Source organism: Bos grunniens, chromosome 10, assembly GCF_055505025.1.
Source record: "Bos grunniens cultivar Pamir isolate PY7600 chromosome 10, Bosgru_T2T1.0, whole genome shotgun sequence".
Lineage (NCBI taxonomy): Eukaryota > Metazoa > Chordata > Mammalia > Artiodactyla > Bovidae > Bos > Bos grunniens.
This window is the reverse complement of record NC_141174.1, coordinates 23,077,245-23,103,870: the sequence shown is the minus strand read 5'-3', so window position 1 is coordinate 23,103,870 and position 26,626 is coordinate 23,077,245. Positions and strand designations below refer to the sequence as shown.

Sequence of the window (26,626 nt, the reverse complement as noted above, 5' to 3'; positions counted from 1 at the left end):
ACTGTGTGCTGGGCAGTGTCTGCGCTCAACTCACTACATAAGTGATCTCACAAAACTATCAGCCGTCTCACCGCTGTCACTATGGTATCTTATACCAGTCCTGGCACCTATAAGGTGCTCAATAAATGCTCACTTATTTCCCTAACAACTCTCTGGGGCGGTACTATTAACCCCTTTTTCAAGTGAGGGACCAAAGTTCAGGTTTGGGTAGCTTGCTTCAGATCATACAAGTAGTGAGTGACAAAGCAAGGATTTCTTTTTATTTTATTTTATTGTTGGAGTATAATTGCTTTACAATGTTGTTAGTTTCTGCGGTACAACAAAGTAGATCGGCTACATACATGCATCTATCCGCTCCCTTCGCATCCATCTAGGCCATCACAGAGCAGTGAGCTGAGCTTCCTGTGCTTTAGAGCAGGAGCCCACTAGCCATCTGTTTTACACATGCTACTCCAGTGTTCACTGCAGCACTATTAACAGTAGCCAGGACTGGAAACAACCTAAATATCCATTGACAGAGGAATGGGTAAAGAAGATATGGCATGTATTTCCAATGGAATATTACTCAGCCACACAAAGGAACGAAATACGTCATCTGTAGAGACGCGGATGGACCTAGAGACTGCCATACAGAGTGAAGTCAGAGAGAGCAAAGTAAACATCACATATTAACAAATATGTGTGGAATCTAGAGCAAGGGTTTCAGTTCTACTTAGACAAGCTCCAGCCACAGTGGTTCTGAAAGAGAATTCAAGTTAGATCAGCCCTCCAGGCTCCCCTCAAGCAGATCGGTCTCCTGGCCACACCAGGAGATGAGGGAATGGGTATTTCTTTTCTTCTTGGCTTTCTCTTCTCCACCTGGCTCATGCCTTCCCTTTGTATATTAACTCACCTGGAGGAGGCTCCTGCCACCTTTTGATTAATTGGCCTGCCTTTCCCACTCTCTGTGCCTTGGTAACCCCAGTGTTAGCAGTGGTTCATCTTGAATCATAAATCAAGTTCTGAAAGACATTGTGTTTGTGCTTAAAATCTTCCTAGAATTCAAATTCTTTCAGAGGGTCCTTCGCTTATGAGTAGAAAGATGGATTTCACATCTCTCCCTTTAAGAAAAATCTGGATGGTATCTGCTGACTTCCCCTTGCCCCCTTCAAAAACACAGCCCTAGTTAGTCCATATGATGCAGCTAGAATTCCCCTAAGGACCTCACATTCCATTTCCGCTCTGGCCACACTAAGGAAAAGCTCCAATCATGTCATCTTTTTGCATAAACAGAAATCATTTGTAACTCACATGTGTTGTGCTTTCCATAACCCACCCTCAGCTGGATTTTTCTTTCTTCACTATTGCTGAAAGCCATGCCTGCTATTAGTAAAAGGCTGGAGTAGTTAGTTCTTCAGTTGTGTGGGACTCTCCTGTGTACTAGGGGACTTTATCCTTCCTGCCTTATCCATAAAATGCCAGGTGCATCCCCCAGTAACTGAAAGAAGCAGAACAGCCTGTAGGCAACGTTCCAAGCGCCCCTGGCTGAAGCCACCAGTGATGGGATCTCTGAAGATGGTGCACCAGATGCAGATACTAAGTTCTGCCACTGGCAAGGGCATCAGTCTATCTCCAGGGACACCCCCTTTCTCCCAGTGTAAGTTGCTTCCCTCCTTGGTCTTGATGAACACTTATTTTAATCTCTGATTTCTCCTATGTAAAAATGTAGACAGTGGGAAGAAGAGGAGAAAGTACTGAAATTTTCCCTGGGCCCATATCATTTTAAGAAGGATTTTGTTCTCTGGAATGATTTTGTACTCTTTCAAGTTCATGATTGAGAGAGTTTACTAGATGTAAGTTACCAAATCTAATCAGCAATCTGGGATAAAATCAGAGTCTGGGATAAAAGAGAGAAACAAATGGATTCACCAGGACTGAAACATTGGACGGCACCCATTGCAGCTTCCCTACTTGTGCCCCACATCAGTCCTGACTTGCTGTGAATCCCTGAGCTCCACTCCTTTCCTACCCCACAAAGCATGGCGAGTTCTAATTTCCAAAATACCAACATTCTCTGCAAATGGCCAGAGTTGGAATCTTCTAGTAGGGCAGGGATTCAGTAACTCCCTGGACCCTGGAAGAGTGCAGCTGTCTATCAAGAACCATCCAGAGAGGCTGTCAGATGAATCAGGGTATCTGTTCATCTTGTCCTACTTCTTGTCTTTCTTGGGCATAACTTGCCATACATGCCAGTGCCCCAGCTCACAGAACATCTATTCCAGCCCTGCATCCCATCCTCCGGTCTAGCCGAGGCAGTGCTCTGTGCTGCTCTCAGCACATCCTGTTTGTTCAGTCCCCTTTGTCTCCCACCGGAGCAATAGGGAGAGAGGATTCTTCGGAGTCCCTTTGCTTTGGGCTTTGAAATCAGATCCTGGCACACCTGATTACACTCAATAGCTGGAAATGGTAAGGATGTCCGATGGGCAGACGGCTCTTGTTTTAAGCTGTGCACATCAGGAAGGCAGGGGCTGGGTCTCCTCCTGGAGTCTGCGCTGGAGGGGGCAGAATGCTCTAGCAGGAAAAGCAAACAGTGTAACTGAAGGGAAATTCACTTGAAAAAGAACTCAGACATAACCATCAAGCAGGGTATAAACCATCCCCAAGGACAAAAAGTGGAGCTTAGACTCATTCCTCTCGCCCCCTGCATCCTTCCCTGGGAAACATTCAGTCCCAGTAACCATCTGCCCAAGGGCCAGGAGGGTCAAACCTCCTCCTTGTCCTTTTTTCTGTACAAATGTTGCCACTGAGACCTTGGCAAGGGGAATAAAAACATAGCGACTTACATGCCACACAGTGGGAAGCTCAGCAGGCATTGGAACATGAAAGGGCAGCTCTTGTGCTTCCAAGAGCTCCTCAGCCTCCTTGTACTGCAAGCTTTCCAACACTGAAGCTACCCCAATACTTGAAAAGTCATTAGGAAAATTTCACACATACAGAAAGGCTTAAGGAGCAAAACTGACCCACACCCAGCTTAAGAAATGAAATATTTCGCATGCAGTTAGAGCCCTGCCTGAACCATTCTCCTCCCTGCCTCCGCCGTGCTAACTGCTCAGCTATGCTGGGCATTTCTTTACACCTTATACATCCCAGTGATGTGTGCAGCCCTCTTAGGGATATTGCTTAATCTTTTTGAGCCTCAGTGTCTTCATCTGTATAAAGGGGCTATTGAGAGGATTAAAGGGAATGCCTTATGATAAATATTTGGCTGCTGTTCTTAGGAAAAGGAAAAAGTCAGCAGAAAGAACTGGGTCAAATGCAAGGCTCTTCCTAGCCTGGCCCTGACCTGCCTGGACAGCCTCCCTTCCTCTCTGCAGCCCTCCCCAGCCTTCCAAATGCCAGGTTCCCAGAATCCCAGAGGGGCCACCTGTTTTCCTGACTTTTGGACCCACACAGATGCTGTGCTCACCTGCCTGAAATGCTCGTCCCCTATTGCAGTCCTGTTCGTCTGTGCGTTCACATGCCACCATTGCTGGAGACATCACCCCATCACCCCAGGCAGTGACTCTGGAGCTCTCATGGCCCTCTGCTTCTGTCTGAGCACTATGCCCATGACATTCCCAGGGTGCCCACCCCTACTCTCTCACTGAGCTGCAATGGCAGGAAGGCCAGGGCCTGCGGCTCCTCTGGCTGCGCCAGTTATTATCCTGACCCATTGTCTGCTGGTGCAGGTCAGGCCCATGCTGAGTGAGCGAGTGGATGAGTGAGTGAGGGCGTGAATGAATGACTGTTCAGTCATCAGACTTAAAACTTTCTGCCCCAGTTAACAGGAAGAACTCCCTGTGCCCCCAGTTCTCCTTATAGGCATTTTTCTCCTCTTACGTCCCAAATCTCCTCTGTCCTAGAAGCACAAAACTAAAAGGTCTCTTCATATTTCTCAGAGTTGGAGCAAATGTAATAGGAGCGTGAACTTTCTACTTCCTAACTTCAGCAAACAACAGTTGCAAAGAGTCCCAGACGGGCTTTGTGTGCCTTAGGCAGGCCTTAAATATGTTTTTCTAGGTGTATTGCCACTTGTGTTCTTTTTCTTCTTTGCAGCCTGTAGAAATTCTTAAAGACAAAGCAATATACAAGCCCATTCATCTTGTTTAGAAAGGCTGTTTTACCGCCACAAAACCCAAACATTGTGAAACAGCAGTCTGGCTATGAAGGTGTTCTCACCTGCACCCATTGTTCTATGCCAGAACGTTTGCTTGCCTCTGTGCAGACTCAACTTTAGTCACGGCAATTTAGAGGATGTGTCTCCGAAGTGGGATCAAGAGCAAGGCTGACGGTAATCTGCACCCTAAGCCAACTGGGTGCCTTGGCACTGAAAATGGGCACACAGGTCTGCCCAGGAAGGCACTATGAAGTGAAAATGAGAGCAGTGCCTGGGGTGTTCCAGTGCCTGGAACACAAAGGTCAGCTTTGGGTTTTCTTTCTTTTTTTTCCCCCACATTTTAAATTTTTATCAAGGTGAAATTCACATAGTATAACCATTTTAAAGTGAATAATTAAGTGGCAATTAGTACATTCACAATTTTGTGTACAACCACCACCTCTGTCTGGTTCCCAAACGTTTTCATCACCCTGAAAGGAAACCCCATACCCATTAGGCAGTGCTCCCCAATCAGCCTTCCTCCAGTTCCTGAAAGACACCAATCTGTGTTCTGTCTCTCTGGATATACCTCTTCTAGATATTTCATATAAACTGAATCATATAGAGTGTGACCTTTTGTGTCTGGCTCCTTTAACTAGCATGTTTTTGAGGTTCATCCACATTATAGCATGAATCAGTACTTCATTCCTTTTTATGGCCATGTAATATTCCACTGACATTCAGAAAACTAAGATCATGGCATCTGGTCCCACCACTTCATGGGAAATAGATGGGGAAACAGTGGAAACAGTGTCAGACTTTATTTTGGGGGGCTGTAAAATCACTGCAGATGGTGATGGCAGCCATGAAATTAAAAGATGCTTACTCCTTGGAAGGAAAGTTATGACCAACCTAGATAGCATATTAAAAAGCAGAGACATTACTTTGCCAACAAAGGTCCATCTAGTCAAGGCTATGGTTTTTCCAGTGGTCATGTATGGATGTGAGAGTTGGACTATGAAGAAGGCTGAGCGCCGAAGAATTGATGCTTTGAAATGTGGTGTTGGAGAAGACTCTCAAAAGTCCCTTGGACTCAAGGAGATACAACCAGTCCATTCTAAAGGAGATCAGTCCATTCTAAAGGAGATCAGTCCTGGGTGTTCATTGGAGGGACTGATGCTGAAGCTGAAACTCCAATACTTTGGCCACCTCATGCAAAGAGTTGACTCATTGGAAAAGACCCTGATGCTGGGAGGGATTGGGGGCGGGAGGAGAAGGGGACAACAGAGGGTGAGATGGCTAGATGGCATCACTGACTCGATGGAAATGAGTTTGGATAAACTCCGGAAGTTGGTGATGGACAGGGAGGCCTGACGTGCTGTGATTCAGGGGGTTGCAAAGAGTTGGACACGACTGAGCGACTGAACTGAATATTCCACTGTATGGATATACCACTTTTTGTTTATCCACTCATCCACTGATGGACATTTGGACTGTTTCTACATTTTGGCTATTGTGAACAGTGCTACTATGAGTGTGTGTGTATATGTATTTATGCAAATACCTGTGTTCAATTCTGTGAGGTTAGTAGAATTGCTGGATCATATAATAATTCTATGTTTAACTTTTGCAGGAACTGCCACACTGTTTCCACAGTGACTAAACTGTTTTACGTTCCCACCAGCAATGTAGGAGCACAGGTCAGATTTTATCCTTCTGGGAGTCACATTCTAAAGTGACACGAGGCCCTCCCAGGTCTAAAGGGCCATTTTCCATGTACACAGAACTCACACTCTATATGTGAAGATACAGATTCTGTACACACATGTGGACAGGGAAAGGGGAGAAAGTGGAATCCTTGGTAGACAAGCTGAAGGATGGTTCAGAGAGTAATGAACTTCTTAGCCCATCTGTCTTGCCATGTTATTCTTAGCTAAACAAGGAACACACTGAAGAATCTCACTGTCTACTCTGTCTTCTTTTACTTCTTTCCAGTTAGTCTTCACTCCTACTTTATCCTCGAGATTGTAGGGTTGCAGTGACTTTGCCACCCTTGGCCATTTTCCAGTAAACATGTGGGACTGTTAGCTTGTGATCCAGTGTTTAGAGCTCCCACATTTGCAAATGCTGAATGCTCCACACGCCACTCAGCAACATCTGCGAGCCAGAAGTAGGAAGAACACCTTTAAAGAGAGAGATGTGAGAGCAGAATTATTAATAGTAACCTGTTGAGAGGATGAGATGGCTGGATGGCATCACTGACTCGATGGACGTGAGTCTGAGTGAACTCCGGGAGTTGGTGATGGACAGGGAGGCCTGGCGTGCTGCGATTCATGGGGTCGCAAAGAGTCGGACACGACTGAGTGACTGAACTGAACTGAACTGAAACCTGTTGAGAAGAAAGGTAAGGCCATCGACAGAGTCCCCTGCTGAATCCGATTCTTTGGAGGGAAAGGGCACAAAACTGGTTTATTTCTCAAAACCACCTAGAAGGAACCAAGGCCTGCGTTAAATCTACAAATCGGTATTATTTGATTAGAAGAGTTAAAAATACTGTAGTATTCTAATCTTCCATTTCTCACAGTCTGGCAGCTGAGGTCTCAGCCATCTGGAGGGGAAGGCCTTCCTGAGAGGGCTGAACTCCTGGGACGATACTCTTTCTACTAGACAGAGGCCTTCATGGCTGAACAAGGGTCTGAAAGAGGAAATGGAGAAGAGGGGCCAGGGAGGAGGGCCCGAGGAGGCCTCTGAGAAGAGAGGAATGGGTCCCCTGGGTGTTCTCCATGAGTGTGGGGCCTCAGGAGGGTGGCAAGGAGACAAGGGGAAGGCCTGAGCGCAGCGAGAATTAGTGCTTCCAGGGATTTGGAGGGAAGGAGAATCACCACACCACTGGGAAGTAGGTCTTTGAAGCTCACTCATAAGCCTTAGAGGCAAAATGAGATTGGAAACCCCAATGTATCTGGCTAAGAACAGGAGGCCCCAGGATGCAGTTCTGAATTGAAATTGAACCCTGCCTCTGGGTATGGTTGAGGTGGGGTGGTCCTCAGTTCTTCACAGAGCAGGAGGGACTCACTATAGTCCTCACTATCTGCCAATAAAGAAAGAAGGAACAGCCAGGTTATCTTTCAAAGATGAGCCACACTCCCTTTTAGGGGTCAAATGGAAACCTGGTGATGTCAGCCTAGAAAGAAGAGAGCCTCCTCCCCAGCCACAGGTTAAGAACTCTTAGCTTTTTAGTCATAATCCAATGAGACAGTTTGCAGAGTTAGTGGGTGTGGTGGGCTTAATGGTGCCCCCACAAAGGTATGTCCACACCTCAATCCTTGGAACCTGTGAATGTGACCTTCTCTGGAAGATGGGTCTTTGCAGATGTAATTAAGTTAGGGATCTTGAGATGAGATCATCCTGGATTACCCTGGTGGGCTAAATCCAATGACAACTGTCCCTGTAACAGAAGGCCACGTGACCATGGCAGACTGGAGTGATGCCCACAGGCCAAGGAGCATCTGGAGCCACCTGAAGCTGGCAGAGCCAGGACATATCCTCCCCTGGGGAGAAACACGACCCTGCCAACACCTTGACTTTGGACTTCTGGCCTCCAGAACTGTGGAAGAATAAAGTTCTGTTGTTTAAGCCAAAAGGCTTGTGGTCACTTGCTGCAGCTAATACAGGGCAGATGCACGGAGAGAATTAGGGACTGCAGAGCGGAAGGGTCTGGAAAACCAAGTTCAGTCCTGGATCTGCTGCTGCTGACTGAGGTGAACTTTATGCTTCAGGTTCATTTCCTCTCTGTTCCTCACATGCCTGGCCCTCACAGCTGGGCGCGGGGCTCACATCTCACTTGAAGAAGTTACTCAAAATCTAAGGAGGTCAGGTGAGATACTCCCTACCTGTTTGGAACAGTGGTAACAGGAATAACCACACTCGTAGAATGTTGAATACATACTAGATACGTTTACACACATTATCTTGTGTAATCCTCAAAATATTCCCACAAGATTAGCATTCACATCCCCATCTTCTAGGTGTGGAGACTGAGGTTCTGAGAGGTCCTATAGCCTGTTCAAGGTCATTCACCGAGCGAGCCCATGTCTACTGTGCTCGATCCACAACATTACAAAAGGCTCAGGCTCCACAAAGACAGTGGGTCCAGATTCCCACAACATCCCACAGCACTCACAGCACTCAGCTGGATGACGGAAGGGGGTTTGTTTATTTTCTGAATATTAGCAGCACTGGCACTACAGCTCGGTGGCGGATGACAGAGTAAGTTTGCTGAGAGAACCTGTTTGGACTCTGCTAACAGAGTGGACTCTGCTAGCATGGTGCATGCATGTGTACTCAGTCGTGCCCAACTCTTCACGACCCCACGGACTGTAGCCTGTCAGGCTCCTCTGTCCATGGGATACTCCAGGCAAGAGTACTGGAGCGGGTTGCCATGTCCTCCTCCAAGGGATCTTCCCAAACCAGAGATGGAACTTGCGTCTCTTATGCCTCCTGCATTGGCAGGTGGGTTCTTTACCACTAGCATCACCTGCGAAGCCCTGCTAACAGTAGAGCGTTAGCAAAATATCCACATTAGGGAGAAATATAGTCTCAACTAAGACCCATCTTGGTCCTCTTGGCCCCAAGTCTCCGAGGCTTTCTTCTCTCTCACCTTGCTGGAGAAAGAGATGAAACCCCTAGCCAAGGGGCTTCTGCCAGGTGAGAGTCTGGATGGACAGTCACACACACACAGAGAGAACATATCCACATCACTCCCTCCCCAGCCAAGACGAAGAAGAGAAGGAACCAACTGAGAGGCTCTAGAGAAGCCCTGTCCTGAGCAGCCCGACACATCTGGGGCCCCCTCTTGTCTGGCTGGAGTCCCTGTGCCTTTCCCAGAGTCCCCGTCAGAGGTTTAGGTGATCTATACCGATCCTCTGCTGGCTGTGGTTTAGGCAGGGCCAAGGCTAACATGGCAGCTGCTTCCCTGTTCTTCCAGCGCTTAGGGTTGGAGAGAGAGCTGGAGCCCAGAGATGACCCAAGGACCTGCCAGATTTCCTCCCAGGCAGACCTCTGTGCGAGATAAAGTCAGGCAAGGCTGAGCCGCAGGACAGCAGCATAATAAATTCCCCTGGCCTCCTCCCAGGCTCATTGTTCTATTGCTGGAGTTGTTTTGAGTAGGATCAAAAGGAAGGAAGAGCTCTGTGCTATCAGGCTGGGGAAGAAGGATGCTCTCCTGACCGCTCCTGTTGCCCTTGGCCACCCTCGTGTTAAATATGAGGAAATCGAAGGGCAGTGTGCAGCCTAACCTCGTCCTCATGGTGAGGCGCACGGCCCTCAGTGAGGCAGCACCCCCATCAGAGCCCACTGACGGCCGCCGTGGTCATCCAGCCCTGGTCCTCTCACCCCGGCCAGCCCAGCCCTGGGAGGCCGAGCCCAGGGTCAGCAGCGTTGGGGAGGTGGGGGAGCCGGAAGTGGGCCCTAGAATGGCTGCATTAGCTGTTGTTTACCCCTGGGGCTGAGAACTGAAGCTGTAGGGCCACAACCCTTGGAAATAATAGGCCAGAAAAGGAACTTCCCGAGCTTGGCTGGCCTAGTGCCTACGGCTCAGACAGTGAGTTGCTCAAGTTCTCAGGAAACCTAGTCAGCTCCAGGATTTGTGGCCTTTCCTCTGCTCTGCCTGTGTTCATGGGGTGGTGAGCGCCTTCAGGCCCCACGACTGGATTCCTGGGGGGAACTGGAGCAGAAAGCATCACCTTCCTTCAGCCCTGGACTGAGGAGACAGGAAGGGCTGAGCCAAGGGTTCCTCATTGCCGACCCACAGGGCTCAGGGAGTCCTTGGCCCCTCAGACGTTCTGCTCTGCCCAGTGCCAGGGTCTGATTCCCCAGGTGCCTGGCTGCAGCAGGCTCGGTCACCTTTGTCTGGGCTAATGGCCATATCTGCGCCATCAAAGGACCTCAACGGGAGAGGATGTCAATGTGTTTCCTCAACCAGAAAGGTGGTTTGAGTTCAGCCAGAGCAGCCCAAGCAAACAAGCAGAAGCCTGTCAATGGAAAGCTGGGGGCTGCTGGGAGATCACAGACAACAAAACGAGAACCATTATCAGTCCCGGCCGGGCCTGAAGGAGGGACAGCCTTTGAAGCCACAAACAGGCTGAACAGAACTTTCCACCTGAGAGACGCTGGAGATGGGAGGTCAGGCTGCCTGCAGCCCCCGCAAAACCTGATCAAAGCCTCCTGCAGAAGGGAGGAGGCCCACAGCTGCAGCCCCACTGCCCCCCACCCCCGGCACGGGGCCTCCCAGGGCTTTCTGAAGACAACCGGGCCGCCTTCGCAGGGGCCTGTGGGAAAACCCAGAACAGATGCGCTGTGCAGCCAAACCTCCGAGCACTGTGGGCCAGGGGAAAGTAAACCCCTCAGCGGTCCTGAAAAGAAGAGGAAGGGAAGCAAAGCACACAGAAAATGCAAAGACCACCCACCTGATGAGCGCCCACCTTTCGGAAACAAATAGCTGCCAGCTTCCCAGGCGCACTTCTAAAAGAACAAACAGGCTAAACACACCACCTCAAAGCTCCGTGCACCGAGGGAATTGTGGGAAGCCCGGCCTCTTGTAAACATTGGAAGCTTAATTTAAAGTGCATTGGCCTCCGTGGTGCCTGTTTGAGGGTTTCCTTGCATCCGCTCTCCTCCCTGGCAACTGAGAAACAGCGAGAAGCCCCATCAGGGCGGGATCAGGTCCTACGTGGACGCCCTTAGTGTACTTCTCTCGGGCTGGATAGGGACATTCTGCCAGGAGGTGTTCTGGGGGCATCTTCCAGATGGATCCAGGATGAGGGTAGCCCTGTCGGTCCTGCCTGGATTGGTCCCTCTGGGACAGCCCACTCTGCCTGGCCTTGTGGTTCTTCCCCTTGGAGAACCAGCACTTCACGGAACCCATAGTTTGATCTTTTCTGAAGCCAGGTGCAGCAGAGCAAAACCATCTCCACTATGTTCTCCTTCTCAAAAGACTGAGAAGGATTTTTTCTTTTCCTTTTTGGAGATAGGTTTGAGGTGGGCGGGAGGTGGGGTGGTGGAGGAGGACAGTCATATGGAGGCCTTGTAGGTTTTAGGGGGAAAGAGGGAGTGTGTGGAGGAAGTAGTTGCCCAGCAGTACTGGGGGAAACTGAGATGAGAAAGTTCCAGAACCTCTGGTTTAACCAGCTGGCATTCTTTCCACAGTGGATGAATGAGGACTAGACAGAGGGCCTCAGGGAGAAGAAACAGAACAGAGCACAGCGGCATCTCCTCTCCCAACTTATCCAGAGGCCAGATCCTAAAGAGGGGAGACAGTTGGGAGTTACCGATCTCCCACCCACTACCCACTAGGAGATCTATACCTTTTTATTACTTTGCCCTTGAGATGATTGGGATTGCCTCCATTTTACAAGCAGCAAAACCAAGATCCCAAAAGGTAACCAAGGCTCTGCTAGGACATATATGAAACTGCAGAGCCAGAACTCAGCCTCAGATGGCCTGGCTCCAAAGTCCATAACCTTGCCCACTGTTTCCAGCCCTGCCCTGCCTCTCAGGATTAGGCACGTGTTTGTCGATGCTACCAACTGAACAGACGCAGGCCTCTTTCACCCTGATCAAGAGGCATCCTTACAGGGTCTGGGTTATGGAAAGAAATTCTCCAAGGCACCAATAAAATCCTGCTCTGGAATGCAAGAAGGCCTTTTTGGAAATACTTCCTAATAAAGTTGACACTGACCTCCCCAAAGCAAAAACAGAAGGGAACTAGATCAGTCAAAAGCAGAGTAGGTAGATGATAAAGCCTCACTGGCTCAGCTTTCTTCCAGGAAGCCAAAGCCCTCACAGGCTCTCATTATGTCCTCATCCCCACGGCCCTGTCTGGAGGCGGTGGACACATGTGGACAGTGGTCCTCATGTTAGGCGTGGACAGCCTTGAGTACTAAAACCATCAGTTCTCCCTAAAGTAAACGGAGTACAGAGCCGAACTGGGAGCACAGCCTCATTCCCCAAAGCTGTATGAGATGCTACTTTTAGTTGTGTCTCCTGGCTTGGCAGTTAAAGCTAGGTTCTTCTTTGAGAGGTTTGGAGGGTCCAGGGATGAGAGGGGCACAGCTGAGGAAGGAGGCCTCACTTTGTTCGCCCATAGGCCCATTCTTTAACTTAGGCTTGTGCTCTTTAACTTAGGCTCGTGTCCATCATTGGTGCTCACAGTCATGGGGCACAGAGGCCTGGGATGGGCCACTCGCCAGACAATAAGCACCTCTGAAGATGAAGATGGGAAAATGGCATGTGGGCTGACACTCATCCAGGAAGGCCTGCTGGACACAGGGGCTGTTGAGGCTCAGACAGCTGGAGAAGGGAAAGGGGATCTAATTGCAAGAGAGTCATCCCCCTTTGCTGGTTCATATCCAGTCATGTCATTTCTTGGCTTTAATAACATAGTCCATCCTAAAGGAAATCAGTCCTGAATATTCATTAGAAGAACTGATGCTGAAGCTGAAACTCCAGTACTTTGGCCACCTGATGCGAATAACTGACTCATTGGAAAAGACCCTGATGCTGGGAAAGACTGAAGGCAGGAGAAGGGGATGACAGGGGATTAGATGGTCGGATGGCATCACCAACTCGATGGACATGAATTTGAGCAAGCTCCAGGAGTTGGTGATGGACAGGAAGCCTGGCATGCTGCAGTCCACGGGGTTGCAAAGAGTCGAACAGGACTGTGTGACTGAACTGACCTCAATTCCATTTCCGCTCTGGCCACACTAAGGAAAAGCTCCAATCATGTCATCTTTTTGCATAAACAGAAATCATTTGTAACTCACATGTTTTATGCTTTCCATAACCCACCCTCAGCTGGATTTTTCTTTCTTCACTATTGCTGAAAGCCATGCCTGCTATTAGTAAAAGGCTGGAGTAGTTCTTCAGTTGTGTGGGACTCTCCTGTGTACTAGGGGACTTTGTCCTTCCTGTCTTATCCATAAAATGCCAGGTGCATCCCCCAGTAACTGAAAGAAGCAGAAAAGCCTGTAAGCAGCGTTCCAAGCGCCCCTGGCTGAAGCCAGCAGTGATGAGATCTCTGAAGATGGTGCACCAGATACAAAGTTCTGCCACTGGCAAGGGCATCAGTCTATCTCCAGGGACACCCTCTTTCTCCCAGTGTAAGTTGCTTCCCTCTTTGAGGCCCCTGTCATTGTGTGACTCCTTCTAGGACCCCAATTCTTATGTCTTGCTCCTCGCCTAATTTCTGTGCAGGGATTCCCCCAAAATTTGTGAGCTGCAGACCTGTGGGGGCCATGGAGTTTCAGCAAGGGGTTCCTCCCTCTGTACCCTACACCAAATAGGGGCTACAGCCTGAATCAACAGTATGAAAAATTCAGGTTAATTTGAAAGGGTCGTCAAATTTCTAGCAGTTGTTTACATTGTGTGTTTTCTTGGTTACTGGAGTTCAGCAACTGCTATGAGAAGAGGCCTGCCTGCATTGTGATGTTGTTCAGTAGCTAAGTCGTGTCCGACTCTACGGCCCCATGAATGGCAACACTCCAGGTTTCCCATCTTTCACTCTTTCCCAGAGTTTGCTCAAACTCATGTCCACTGAGTTGGTGATATTATTCAACCATCTTGTCCTCTGTCGCTCCCTTTTCCTCCTGCCTTCAATCTTTCCCAGCATCAAAATCTTTTCCCATGAGTCGGCTCTTCGCATCAGGTGGCCAAGGTATTGGAGCTTCAGCATCTGTCCTTCCAGTGAATATTCAGGGTTGTGATAGCGGTTTTCAAACTGGGATCCAAGGAACCCCTCAGAGAGGCCCTGAAGGGGGAAGGTTCAGGATGAAACCAGAAGAGATGGAGACCCCCATCTGCCCCCTGCACACGCACGCACATGCACTCACACACACAACTAATTCATCCCCTTCCTTTGCAACCAGAGCAACTCTGCTTTTATCACTCTTGCACACTGGGCTTTCTAGTAAGATTTTATTTGACGAAAGGACTCTGCTGGGTAGGAGGGTGGGGTGGTGTTTACAAACAACGACTGAGGACAAAGTACAGGTACTCCAGCCATCTCCTTGCCGGTGTTCAGTGGAGCACAGTGGGACATCTGTCACAGCCCCACTTGTGTAAACCGTGAATAAACTGTGATGTGTGACTGACACGATGGCAGGCAGCTGCTCCATCCAGCCCCATGACGTGACAAGCTGGGTTAGTTTCCCAGATGCCTGAAGTCCATCAGGCTCTCGGAAATGAAAAATGAACTTGTACGTTAGCGGGTCCTATGGGCAATGCAGACGCAGTGTCAATGTGTATACATATGTGGTGCAGCATTTACTGCTGCGGGGGTTCGGGGGGCGTGGGGTGGGAGGGAAATCCAGCCCTCCCAATGTACCAACGTTCCCAGCAGGGGTGGTCACTTGGGGCCCATTTTCATCTCCTTTAGTTTCTGCCCAAATTAGTCTTTGCCCGTGCTGGTGCTTTCTACCCAGGCCCTCAGAGGACACGGTTTGCCCTCAGGCAGCCTGGGCCTAGAATAACGAGAGGCGTCAAAGCAGGACCATGAGCTGGTAGTTAGGTGGCCATTTATGAGTCGGTCCTGCCTCATCCTAGACAGGGTCATCTTTCACGCCCCCACCTGGACATGCCCAGAGATCCTCTCTTTTGTGGTCAAGGACCTCTGCTAGGTTTCCAGCCATATCAGGACCAAGCAAGGTAAAACAGCCAGCACAGGTTGGGGCATAAGACCTAAAATGTGATTAAAATTAACCCAGGGTTCATCATGCTGTATTTGTAATAAACTAGCTTTGTGGTTTTTGCACCCTCTGACAATAATATTTGTGGAAATTCCTCGGCTGAGACTCCATCCTCCCAGTTTGGTTTCAGACAGGGCAGCAAATAAAGAAATTCTCTAACCCTGCTTATTAGCACATGAGACTCAGGCAGGAAATCAGGAGGGCTGCCTTTGTCCCTGCTTTGGCTCTACTGTCACACGTACTTTTAAAAAGCCACCTTCCCAGCACTCAGGCTCGGGGCAAATGCGACAAAACAGATGGCAAACCTCTCTGTTACATGAATGTCCCATTAGAGGCATAGGGGAAACAATGGCAAGCAGACCCAGGCCTGTCAAGTGTGTGACTGGGCCTGTTGGAATGTGGCTGTGTGTGTGTGTGTGTGTGTGTGTGTATGTGTACACATGGGAACCTAAACACACTTGGCTCTGAGTTCCTACGTGCCGGGGGTATGCTGAGTGAGCAAAAAGCTTCACGTGTGTCTGAGAGGGTGACAGGGAGCCCCCAGACGCTTAGCTGCTCAGATTTCTAGATGGGGAGAAGCAAGGGGAAGTTTTGAGAATGGGAGGGCAGCTGTGTGTGAACACACGTCTCCATTTGTGTGTATCGGGGGAAACTGAGGGGAAATTCTGCGTTCGGGTGTGCTAGCCCTCATGGCGGGTGTGCGTGCATTCAAGCGTGCCGAGGGGAAGCTGAGAGAAAGTTTTTCGAGTTTTGAAAATTCTCAGAAAAAATCTGGCAACTGCCCATACCACAGGTTGGTACACATTCAATGCTTGTGAAGCTCATTTCCTGTACTAGTTACCAGCCCTTGTTTATACAGGACACAAAATATGATTTAGAGCAAAAGCTCCAGGTGTCAGAGGTGAGTCAAGGGACAGTGTATTCCCAGAGGATAGGGAAGGGAGGGCAATCTCTGCCAATGCCTTTTGAAGCAGTGAAATCAACTTTCAGTTTTAAAATCCATGGTTCCCACCTTTATAAGCTTGAAAGGGAGAGATGATTAAACTCAAGTCTTAAAATTAATGCCATCCTGCATCATTGCTCTGAAGCCATTTTAGCACCCAATCTGCTCAGCCAATAGCAGCACGGCGTTCTTGTGTGTTTATGCGTTGTTAAGCTCGGCTGTCTGGCTTCACTCTGAGCCCCAGTTTGGGAGCCCAGCTCCAGAACCTGTTTATGAGCTTTTACACTCGGCTTTATTCTGACTCAGCTTTGTTTGTTGGCACAGAGGGTAGCGCCTAACTTCAGCACTCTGTTCTTTGCATGGGGATCCCAGATCACAGAGGGTCCTCAGGCTGCCATCCACAGCCAAGTTGAGGAGTTTGCACCATCACCCCGTGGTGTGCATGTGGGCAGGCATTTCTGAACGCCTCAACATGGGGAGACACTGCACTCTACAAACTCCTTGGCATGCAACTTTCTCAGAGCCTGTCTTGCCAGAGTGTTCATGCATGTGGCACCCAGCTTGTAACAAACTTTCAGTGGCCGCTAATTAACCATGGTGCATTCCATTCCGTTCAAGGCTCATGAAGCCATGACCAGAGACAACAGAGCCAATATCGCTCGCTCATCAGCCCAGCTCAGGACCTTGCTAGATCAGGTGTCCTGAACACCTGCATGGTTTCCTGATATATCCATGTGACAGTCATGAGCCTCTGTTCTTTCTCTAGTTTAGAGTAGAGGGAAGCAGGAACAAAAGTCTCCCAGCTGTTGGACTCCAGGGAGCAAAGAGCCCAACCCTATCAGGAGACCAAGTCTAGGCAAAGCACATCTTTGAGGATTACTCCCACAACTCTTGGTCCTGGTGGAAGTGAAGAATACCAACCAGGGAATGTACTAGGAGGCTCATCAAAAGGTGGAAGCCAGAGAACCATACCTTATCCTTTATCAAGCCAAGATCTAAGTCCTGCTTAAGGCTCTTCCTGAGCACAGTCCCTGTGATGGTGGGACCCAAAGATGCTGATGGGGGCATTTCCCAGGCTTTACACTGGTTCAACTTGGGACTTACTTCAGTTGTTCATGATGATAGGAATTTGCTTTATACTTCATCCTGGCTCAGTTGGAGCCCCTCCATCATCTTCAGGCAATTCACAATCTCTAGTAAGCTGGGAGTGAACTTCCCAGTTGGCTCTAGTAGTAAAGAACCTGCCTGCCAATGCAGAAGACACAAGAGACTCCAGTTTGGTTCCTGAGTTGGGAAGATTTCTGGAGGAGGGCATGGCAGCCCATTCCAGTATTTTTGCCTGGAGAATCCCACGGAGAGAGGAGCCTGGCAGGCTACAGTCTATAGGGGCGCAAAGAGTTGGACACAACTGAAGCGAGTTAGTACTCACTTAGCATGCAGTGAACTGGGAGACCTCTGAACAACAGCAGGACTCTAAAGATTGTGGCTCATGACTCCTTAGTGAATTCTACAATCCTTTGAGGCACTACCTGAAGTTCGAGGAGGAGCTTGCCAAGGAAGAGGGACCTGAGGACAGCAGTGGAGATGGAGATGTGGAGTACAGATCATTATTCTTTACAGGAATTCTCAGATCCTGTCTGCTGGAGGTCTTTACAGAGAGTTGACCTTCTGTGCAAGTTAATGTGGCAGTCTGTTGAGCTGTGATTCTGTTCGAGGCCCAGTATAACCAAGAAGATGAGGGGGAAGGAAGGAGGGGGAGGGGATATTCCAGGTCACAGCCACTGCAGCCCCGGGGTAACATCCTTCCTTGGGTAGAAATGTCTTCACCTGTGAAATGGGAGTATAGTGTTGTCAGGGCAAGTGCTTTGAACCCATAACTGAATGGCCAGATTGTTAGCTTTGTTCTCTGTTGCCACTGGTTAAGTGAGCATAAAGACACTTCCCTAGAAAGCAATATTTGCAAGGATCCTAGTATGGTGTGGGAACTGAGTGGATCCTAAATCTGTCTCCTCTTGTCCTGTGAGTGGAATGGCCGCCCCATAGTTCTCCAGCTAAGGGGTCAGCAAACTTTTACTATGAGGGGCACATAGCAAATATTTTCAGCTTTGCAAGCCATACCATCTCTGCCACGGTCACTAAAGGAGCCGTAGAAAATACATAAACAAGTGGGCATGGCTGTCTTCCAATTCAAGTTTATTTACACAGTCAGACTGTGGACCAACCTGATCCATGGGCTGTAGTTTGCTGACCCCTGCTTTAGCTCATGGTAGATGTCCAGCAAACACTTGGGAAATTAACCTGTTGAAGATAAGTGAGTAGGGGTCTCTCTGTCCATCCAGATCTTTGATTTGAATGCTGTTTTCACAGGCCCAGGTTATGTGTTCCTACCGTGGGGTCAGAGCAGCAAGACCCTCACCTCCTCTTCACTCCCCTCCCCCAGCTTTGAGAGACCACAGCTCATTCAAACCCACCCCCATAATGGAGAGCAGCATTTGTGCACCTTCCAGGATCTGCTTCCCTACCCCTCCCCACCTAGGGCCTTTCCCTTCCATCCCGTTTGTGGGACACACAATTTGTAATCTCCTTAAAGCCCAAGAAGCCAGGTCTCTGATTCATGTAGATTAAAATCAGCTGCAACCTATTAATGGCCCAGAGCCCAAGACAGATTTTAGGAAACAAAAACACTGGACCAAATTAGACTGAACTGGCCTCTGTCTCCAGGGGAGGGGGGTGGGGTAGGAGGCTGGGGGTGAGGGGAGTGGCCATGTGGTTTTAATTAATTTGGATTCTCTTCCTGAAGCTAATTCACCCAACACAAAGCATGTGTAGCTCCATGGAAGCAGGCCGCCATGGAGCTGGGCTCTCCCTGGTGCAGCCCCAGGTCCTACTGGGGGACTGGGACTGGTTGTGTGTCTGTAATTAACAGGTTTCAAAGTGGTTATTTTGGAAAAGAGAATTTCAGTGGCGCGTTAAAATCCTTTCATCAGCCATCAGCCAGCGTCCCAAGGCCTTTAGCAAGGCCCTGGCCACTTACGGCTTCAGAGCTTTGAATTCCCAGGGTCTTGTTTGAGAATGTGGAGGCTTTTGCCATGGGTTTTATTAGGCTGATGGTTACCATGATTTTCATTATGTTGTTTGGTTACTGGGATCATAAAAATGCTTCTCTCTTCCTAGAGTACCTAAGAACATAAAAAATAAAAGAAAAAGAAGAGCCCCTGCCTTTGTAGAAGTTGCATCACATACAAAGCTAATACTCCCTCATGAGAAAGAGCTGGCTGTGCCTCTGGGTGGGTGGAGGGTGGGTAGAGGGTAGGCAGGAATCAAGAGGCTAGGAAGAGGCAGGAAGGGTGCCCGACCAGCACCCCGTCCTGACCTCACATCTGAGGAAACTGAGGCCAAGAGAGATGCCTCCTGCTTGACTCTGGCTCTCCAACTCTCAGTCCCGTGTTCTTTTTCCTCCTGGTGGCATCAGGCTGTGAACAAGAGTTGCAGAGGTATTTGCGGAAGTGAGAAGGAGTCTGAATTCTTTTAGGCTGGTGCTTCAGGACACTTCTGAGAGTAGAAGGAAATGGTCGGATTCACATGCAGCTTAAAATAAAGCGCCGAGGTGTATAGGGAACTGATCCGGCCCGTGCTGTGTGTTCTGATGGTGCCTCTGGGGGGCTGGGGCGGGGGGTGCACTCCTCGGGCTGCAGCAGCTGCACGGAGGCCCTGGAAGGAGAGGGGAGTCACTGGGGCCCTCACTTGGCACCCACAGCCTTGAGCTGCGGGAAGAAGGGAAATAGGTACCAAATCCCACAAGCCACAGAGATGATTTCTTGCCGCTCTGAGTACAAAACCTCTGAAACCTGGTCAAGCTCCCAGAATCACCATATGGGGCAACAGGAACTTCGGTTAAGCCTGAGTTATCTGATAAATGGAACCCCAGCCTGGCTTTCCTTCCTATTTTGATGGTGGCTACCTTCCAGAGCGTTCTTTCATGGGGGACATGAAAAATAGTGTGGGAGAATTTCTATGAAATCACCTCTGTTACTCCAGAGCAGCAGCCCTGGCTTTCAGGAGGACATGAGTAAGACCTTCGTCCACATGAAAGCTATGATGGCATGTTCAGAGAATCATAGAGTATCAGAGCTGGGAAGGAAATGCAAGTCTAGCCAGCCCATCTTACATATAGGGAAACTGAGGTCCGAAGCCAGGGTCGGGTCCAGCCCATGGTTTCTGACTATCAGTTTGCTCAACAATACCATTCCTCACCAGGCCACAGTTCCCCTTTGTCCTGATATTTTTGTTCATTCGTTTAATATTTACTGATTATCCCCTATAAGCCAGACACTTTGAGGTGCATTAATTTTGTTTCTTTAAATTTTTTGAGATGGAATAAAAGAAGTACATGTCTGTGGAATACAGTAAAGAAGGAAAGGAAAATCTTCTCCCCTCCCAAGTTCAGGTTTTAGGAAAACTTTGTGAGCCTGGGCACCCTTGGGAAACACCTGCTGGGCTGGATGTGCCTTTTAGATGGCCTAGTAATATCGCTGTCATGTAAGGATGGACTTAACTAGAATGCCTCCACTTGCAGTCACCACCTAGGCAGCCTAGCCCAAAGGGTTCTGGGAGTGACAATCATCAGGGATTCTCTGGATCCAAGTTTGAGCTGATGCTGTGGGGAACCCAAGCCAGTTGAAGGAATACGGATTATTGGGGTCCCTTGGTCTGTTTCCCATCATTCTTATATAATTTGCTTGTCAGTCCTTTGCTCTTGTTTACCTCTGTGTGAATAACTCCTCGATTATAAATCAGAGGACTTGGCACTGAGGTTTGGATCATCTGTGATCCATAACTTTCCCAAGGCAAAAGAAATTTAACAAATCTCTTCTCTCACGATGTAGTATCCAAATCATGGATGCGTTGATCTGTGTAGAGCAAGCCAAGTCTGAGCCTCCCCACCCCCACCACACTCACCCTGAGCAGTCATGCACACATTCATTCACTGATTCATGGGTTCATTCAACAAATATTCAGTGAGCAATTAGGTGCCAGACTCCATTCTAGACGATGGATATACAGAGTGGAAAAAGACAATGTCCCTCCTTATTCTGTTTACATCTTGGGGTGGGGGCAACATATAATAAGCCAAATATATATACTATATATCTATACACTCACACATACATACATGAACTAGTGATAAGCCCCTTGAAAAAAGTAAAGCATGATGAAGAGACGGGGTGAGGGGAACACTTTTACACACAGAAGAGTCAGGAAGACCTCTCTGAAGAGGTGACCTTTGGGCAAGGCTTGAATGAAGAGCATTCCAGGCAAAAGGAATAATAAATGTGAAGACCTGGGACAAGGACCTGTTGGATGTCTTGGGGAACAGCCAGGAAAGTTAAGCTGGAGCAGAGGGAGCAATAGGGATGTCAAAGGTACAGAAGGTCAGAGAAGTGAGCAGAGCCCAGGTCAGGGGAGGAAGACTTGACGTCTGTTCTGAGCACTATGGAATGTCTTTGGAGCAGGAGAGTGATGCTGCAGAGATGTACACTAGAGGGCCATAGAGAAGCTGACAGAGTGACGATGGCCCAGCTCCGGTTAAACGTTTGCATTCAGACCCTTGGCAGGTGGTGCACCTCAAGGGCGGTGCCTGAAGTGGAAACCTTCCAAGAGAGCTACATGTTTCAACAGGGTGAGGCTGGGCCTGGGAGCTCACTACCTCTCTACCAATTAGTCTTAAGCCCCAAAAAAGGAAATGGTGCTATTTAAATAGCAGGGTTGGGATCCGTGAGTCAGAGAACTCTCAATCCATCAGGTCACCCCCAGTTAGGCTCTGGAAAATTGCTGATACTCAGGCCCCCAGTGGAGAGTTTGGCTGCAGGCTCAGATACAGACCTGGCCTTTAGGGGATCGGGCTTTTTTTCTGGCTGACTATATACTGTCTGGTCAGTTTCATTCCCAAGCCCTTCACTTTGCAAAATGCAGGTGACTTAGCTGGGGAGCAGAGGGAAGAGGGAAAAGGCATGAATTGTGCTTTCAGTCAGCCCTGGGTTGCAATTTTTGCCTCCATGCTTAACAAACTTTTGGAAATGCTACTGAATCTGCTACAACTACACTATCCAATACAGTAGCCACGGTCATGTGTGGCTACTTACATTTAAATCTTAAGTTTAAATCAATTAAAATGATATGAAATGTAAAATTTAGTTCCTTAATCCCACTGGGCACACCGCAAGGGCTCAATAGCCACGTGGAGCTGGTGATTATCATGGTATTGGACAGTGCAGACATAGAACATTTCTGTCATGGCAGGAAGTTCTGTTGGACAGTTTCACTTCCTCGAAAAAGAAGTAACCCGTGAGAAATGAACGTGTTAATACACAGAAAGCACAGGGTACTTCTGTCTCATTATAGGTACCCAGCAAACAGCAATCTCCATGATTTACTATGTGGATCTCCATCCTGGCCCTGCTACTGACCAGCTGTGAGGCCATTCAACCTCTCTGAGCCTCAGTTTTCTGATCTCTAAAATGGGAATAACAAGTAATACTGAGTGAGTTTCTCATAGCATAACATATAACCTAATCTTTATTTTTCTCAGTTTTCCCTGGACCTGAGAACATCCCCGTTAACCCTCTGCTGACTTATCGAGACCCAAATTTGGAATCTCCAATCCTGCCATGCTTAGCAGGAGGCATGACTGAGATCATGGCTTTGTGATGAGTCCTGGAGCTTTTAGCCATTTTGAAGGGTGTGAAGTTCTAATGAAACAAGTGGGCAAATCTGCTCAAGAAATACAATCATTTTTACTCAAGTCAGATATTCTCCTGCTCTGGTACTCTGAAAGCAGTCGTGTCCGGGTTCCCCTAGCCCTGGGCCCCCACTTCCTTGCCTGAATGCTCCTTCTCAGGGTGCAGCCTGCAGGGAGAGGCTCTCAAGCAGCCCTTCTGGTATCTTAGCCTCCAATCAGTCTTCTTTTTTCTACTTTGGGGCTTTGTTGTTGTTGAACATTTATTAACTGCAGGCATTTGGTGGGTGGAAGTGGATTTGCCTGGGGCTGGAAGGAAGTTATTTGCCAGGCCAGGAGAAGGTGTGGTTTCAGAGTTGAAGCTGGAATCCCCTTCACCTGCTTAATGCATTTCAGGGGAGATTTGCTTTCAACTCCCAAATTACCTGCTAGGATTTCTAGACCTGAGATCATATCTCCCCTGGCTGTTTTCTTTCATTTCCCATAAAAAAGACAAAGAAAAAATTAAAGAGTGAGAGGCTCAAGAACAATAGTCTCCTGCTCTTTTAAATTAAATTGCACACAGTGAGTGATTTTTTTTCACTGTCTACTGTCAGGCTGGCAGGAGAAGGGCCTGTGCAAGTACTCAGAACCTCTGCTTTTGGGGACCCATGGAGAAAGTACAGCTGGGCTTCTACAGAAAACTCAGGAAACAGTATAGATTTACTGTGTCCACTGGAACTTTCTAAATCTACCCCCTGCAAGCTGTTCCACCTGCAACTTTCTCTTAAGTGATAGCAGCTCCGACCCTTGGGCTGTTTACGACCCAAACCTAAATGGAGTCATACTTAAACCCCGACTTTCTTTCACACCCCACTTCCAAGGTGCTGGAGCATGTTATTGGCTTTACTTTCAAAATCTGTCCAGAATCCACCCAATTCTCATTATCCCCTCTGCCAGCATCCTGGTTCAAGCCACCACCATCTCTTCTCCAATCACCTGTGATAACCTCCTACCAACCTCTCTCTTTCCCCTTCCCACTAACTGGCCCACGTACTTCTACTTGCCTTGCAGTGTATTCTCAACATACTCTGCTCCAAATCCCCAAATGGCCCACAATGAGTCCCATCCCATCCAGAGTAAAAAGCCAAAGTCCTTCCAGTGGCCATGGGAGCCCTGAAGAATCTCACCCATGCTAATGCTGACCTTTCCGCCCTCCCCTCTCCCCCTTGCTCATTCATCTCCAGTTACCCTGGCCTTCTTGCTTTTCTCAAACACACAAGATACATGCCCTTGTTGGGGCCTTTGCTGCAGCTGTTCCCTTACCTCTTCAAGTCTTCACTAAAATGTCACCTTCTCACCAAAGCTCCCTCTGATCACCTGGCTCATCTCAAGTTCTCCTCATACCCCCTTGCACTCTCACTTGCTTTGAGCTGACTCAGCCTCCCCTCCTTAACACTTATCACTCTCTAACCTACTACAGTCTCCCTTCTAGGATTCCCCATGGATACCCACGTCCCCAGATCTGCAGGGTTTGCTTCCGCAGAGAGATGACTGTGTATCATTTGGGTGTTGGTTTTATTGTTTTTCTCTCTCCTCACTTGTAGAATTGTCATCCGCATGAAGGCAGGGACCCTGCCCTGTTGAGTTTGCTTCCAGGCACTGGGCTCAGAGCCTCTCTTTTTCTCCCACCAATAACCCCCTCTTGGAGATGTGAGCTGTTCAGGGAGCCTGACCTGAGAAGACTAGAGCTGACTTGAGCCCCAAGTATTGCCAGGCAAAAAAAAATCCAATAGGTCAAGGCTACAAGGAGGGTTAAACTCATAAAGGAACCCCAGATAAGTTTGAGTTTAGAAGGAACTGTCCCCAAGGTCATGGAGGGTAAGTGAGCAAGAAGTTGCCTAAATGATCGTATGACTATGAGCAAGGAGACAAAGAAGAAGGAAGAGGAGAGGGAAAGAGAGATGAAGGAGAAAGAGAAGAAAAAGAATCGACAAGGCTATCAGCTCTCACATGTTTTGCTCATGTGCTGTGCTGTGCTTAGTCACTCAGTCGTGTCCGACCCTTTACAATCCCATGGACTGTAGTCCTCCAGGCTCCTCTGTCCATGGGGATTCTCCAGGCAAGAATACTGGAGTGGGTTGCCATGCCTCCTCTAGGTTTTGCTCTTAAGGACCCCTTTATACTTAAAACTTGTTGAAGCCCCCCCAAAAGCCTTTGTTTCCATGTTTGCATCTGTTGATAAATCCGGGGGTAACCAGCCTCCTGGATAGTCCCCAGTGATCCTTCTCTCCCAGCATTCCTGCCCTTGTGTGTTCAGTGAGGGCTGGTCTGTGTGGCTGCAGAAAATGGCAGAAGTGAGGATACGTGACTTTAGCTGGCTTCAGAGGCTAGGCCTTAAAAGGGGCTACAGGTTTCTACTTGGTCTCTTCTACTGTCCACTCCAGAGAAAGCCAGTTGCCGCATTTAGAGGACACTGGGAGAGACCTATGTGAAGAGGAAATGAGGCCCCTCACAATAGCCAGACACAACTGGCCAGGCTTGTGAGTGTACTACCTCGACAGCAAATACCCTAGCCCTGGTCAGGCCTTAAGGCTACAACCTCTCAAGAGAAAGAGCCCAGCCACTCCTGAATTCCTTATCCGCAGCAACTCTAAGGGGTAAAGGTAATGGTTGTGTGTTTGAGGGTGGGGGGAGTTATATTTATTTTATTGAAGTATAGTTGATTTACAATATTGTGTTCATTTCTCCTGTACAGCAAAATGATTCAGTTATTCACATATATACACATACTCTCATATTTCCCATTCTGGTCTATCCCAGGATTTTGACTGTATTTCCCTGTGCTGTACGGTAGGACCTTGTTGTTTATCCTTCCTCTATATACTAGTTTCTGTCGGCTAATTCCAAACCCCCAATCCATCCCTCCCCGCCCTCCTACCTCTTGGCAACCATAGGTCTGTTTCTGTGCCTGTGAGTCTGTTTCTACTTTGTAGATAAGTTTATTCGTGTCATATTTTAGATTCCACATATAAGTGATATCATATGGTATTTGTTTTTCTCTTTGTGAGCCACTTCACTCAGCGTGACATTCTCTAGATCCATCCGTGTTGCTGCAAATGGCATTATTTCATTCTCATTTACGGCTGAGTAGTATTCCATCCTGTATGTCCCACGTCGTCTTTATCTGTTTGGTGACTATTGTTGTTTTAAGCCACTAGGTTCTGGAGTATTTTGCTATGCAGCAATAGATATTTAAGTCATTTACCATATTAAAAATTAGAACAGAAAACTATTTTAAACAAAAGTTGTTGATACTTGCTCAAATGTGGCTGTTTTGATATATACTTACATAATAAATTGCCAGCCAAGGGCATTAGTTTCTGCAAAAATCTCCCAGTCAATATTGTGTTAATGCTTATTTGTTAACCATTTAATGTATATTTATATGAATAAATTCCTATTTATTAATTAACAAAAATCCAAAACTTTATTTGTTTAAAACTTTAAAATAGCACAATCTTACTGTAAAAATAGCTGTTTTCCAAAACAAAACAGAACAAAATTTAATGAGAAGAATGACAGTGTTTTACATTTTTGCAAATCTCTTTAATGTCTGGCTTAATAGAAGACAGCTGGATTCTCATATCTACTTCTGCATTCAATCAGCAGTGATAATATTGTTTTGGTTGAAGTTTATGAAGGAAACCCAGCCTCACATAGATACGAAGTTGGAAAAGGGAGGAATATTTTTAATAGCCTTTTCAGATAATTGTAGATATTCTTCTTTGACACTATACCAGAACTCGATAAATGGTCGTTTATTAAAGGTTACTTGCAGTGTGGAATCTGAAACTATCTCAATGAACTCTTTGTACTCAGTTTCATTAAAATCTGTTTGGTCTGTGTTGCACTGAATGGATCTTTTGCCCATGCATGATTTTGTAATCTATGCATGGTCATTTGGAAAATATTGCTTCACTAAGTTATGCGGATCTGAATCTGATCTACTTCATGATGAAAACTAAAAATTCACATTTGTTGATATCACCACTGATCTTATCTGAAACCTCACTAAGTACTGAAACAGTATAAAGCTCACTGAGACAGAT

The 26,626-nt window shown here is 47.8% G+C and overlaps 1 protein-coding gene and 2 long non-coding RNA genes across 4 annotated transcripts in view; 1 reads left to right on the top strand and 2 right to left on the bottom strand.

The window, feature by feature from the left end:
- The window catches only part of RAD51B (RAD51 paralog B), a 738,822-nt gene that overhangs the window by 634,542 nt on the left and 77,654 nt on the right, over window positions 1-26,626 (top strand). The window lies entirely within an intron of this gene.
- LOC147364135 (uncharacterized) lies at window positions 253-10,676 on the bottom strand. Of its 2 annotated transcripts, XR_015134124.1 has the most exons (3): window positions 10,579-10,676; window positions 6,340-6,503; window positions 253-2,550 (listed from the first exon to the last, which is right to left on the bottom strand). It is a non-coding gene; the product is annotated as an uncharacterized LOC147364135 (long non-coding RNA). The 2 variants fall into 2 exon arrangements; XR_015134125.1 differs by lacking the exons at window positions 6,340-6,503; window positions 10,579-10,676 and adding an exon at window positions 2,823-2,958.
- On the bottom strand, window positions 17,389-18,137 carry LOC147364134 (uncharacterized). Its single transcript, XR_015134127.1, has 2 exons — window positions 18,022-18,137; window positions 17,389-17,626 (listed from the first exon to the last, which is right to left on the bottom strand). It is a non-coding gene; the product is annotated as an uncharacterized LOC147364134 (long non-coding RNA).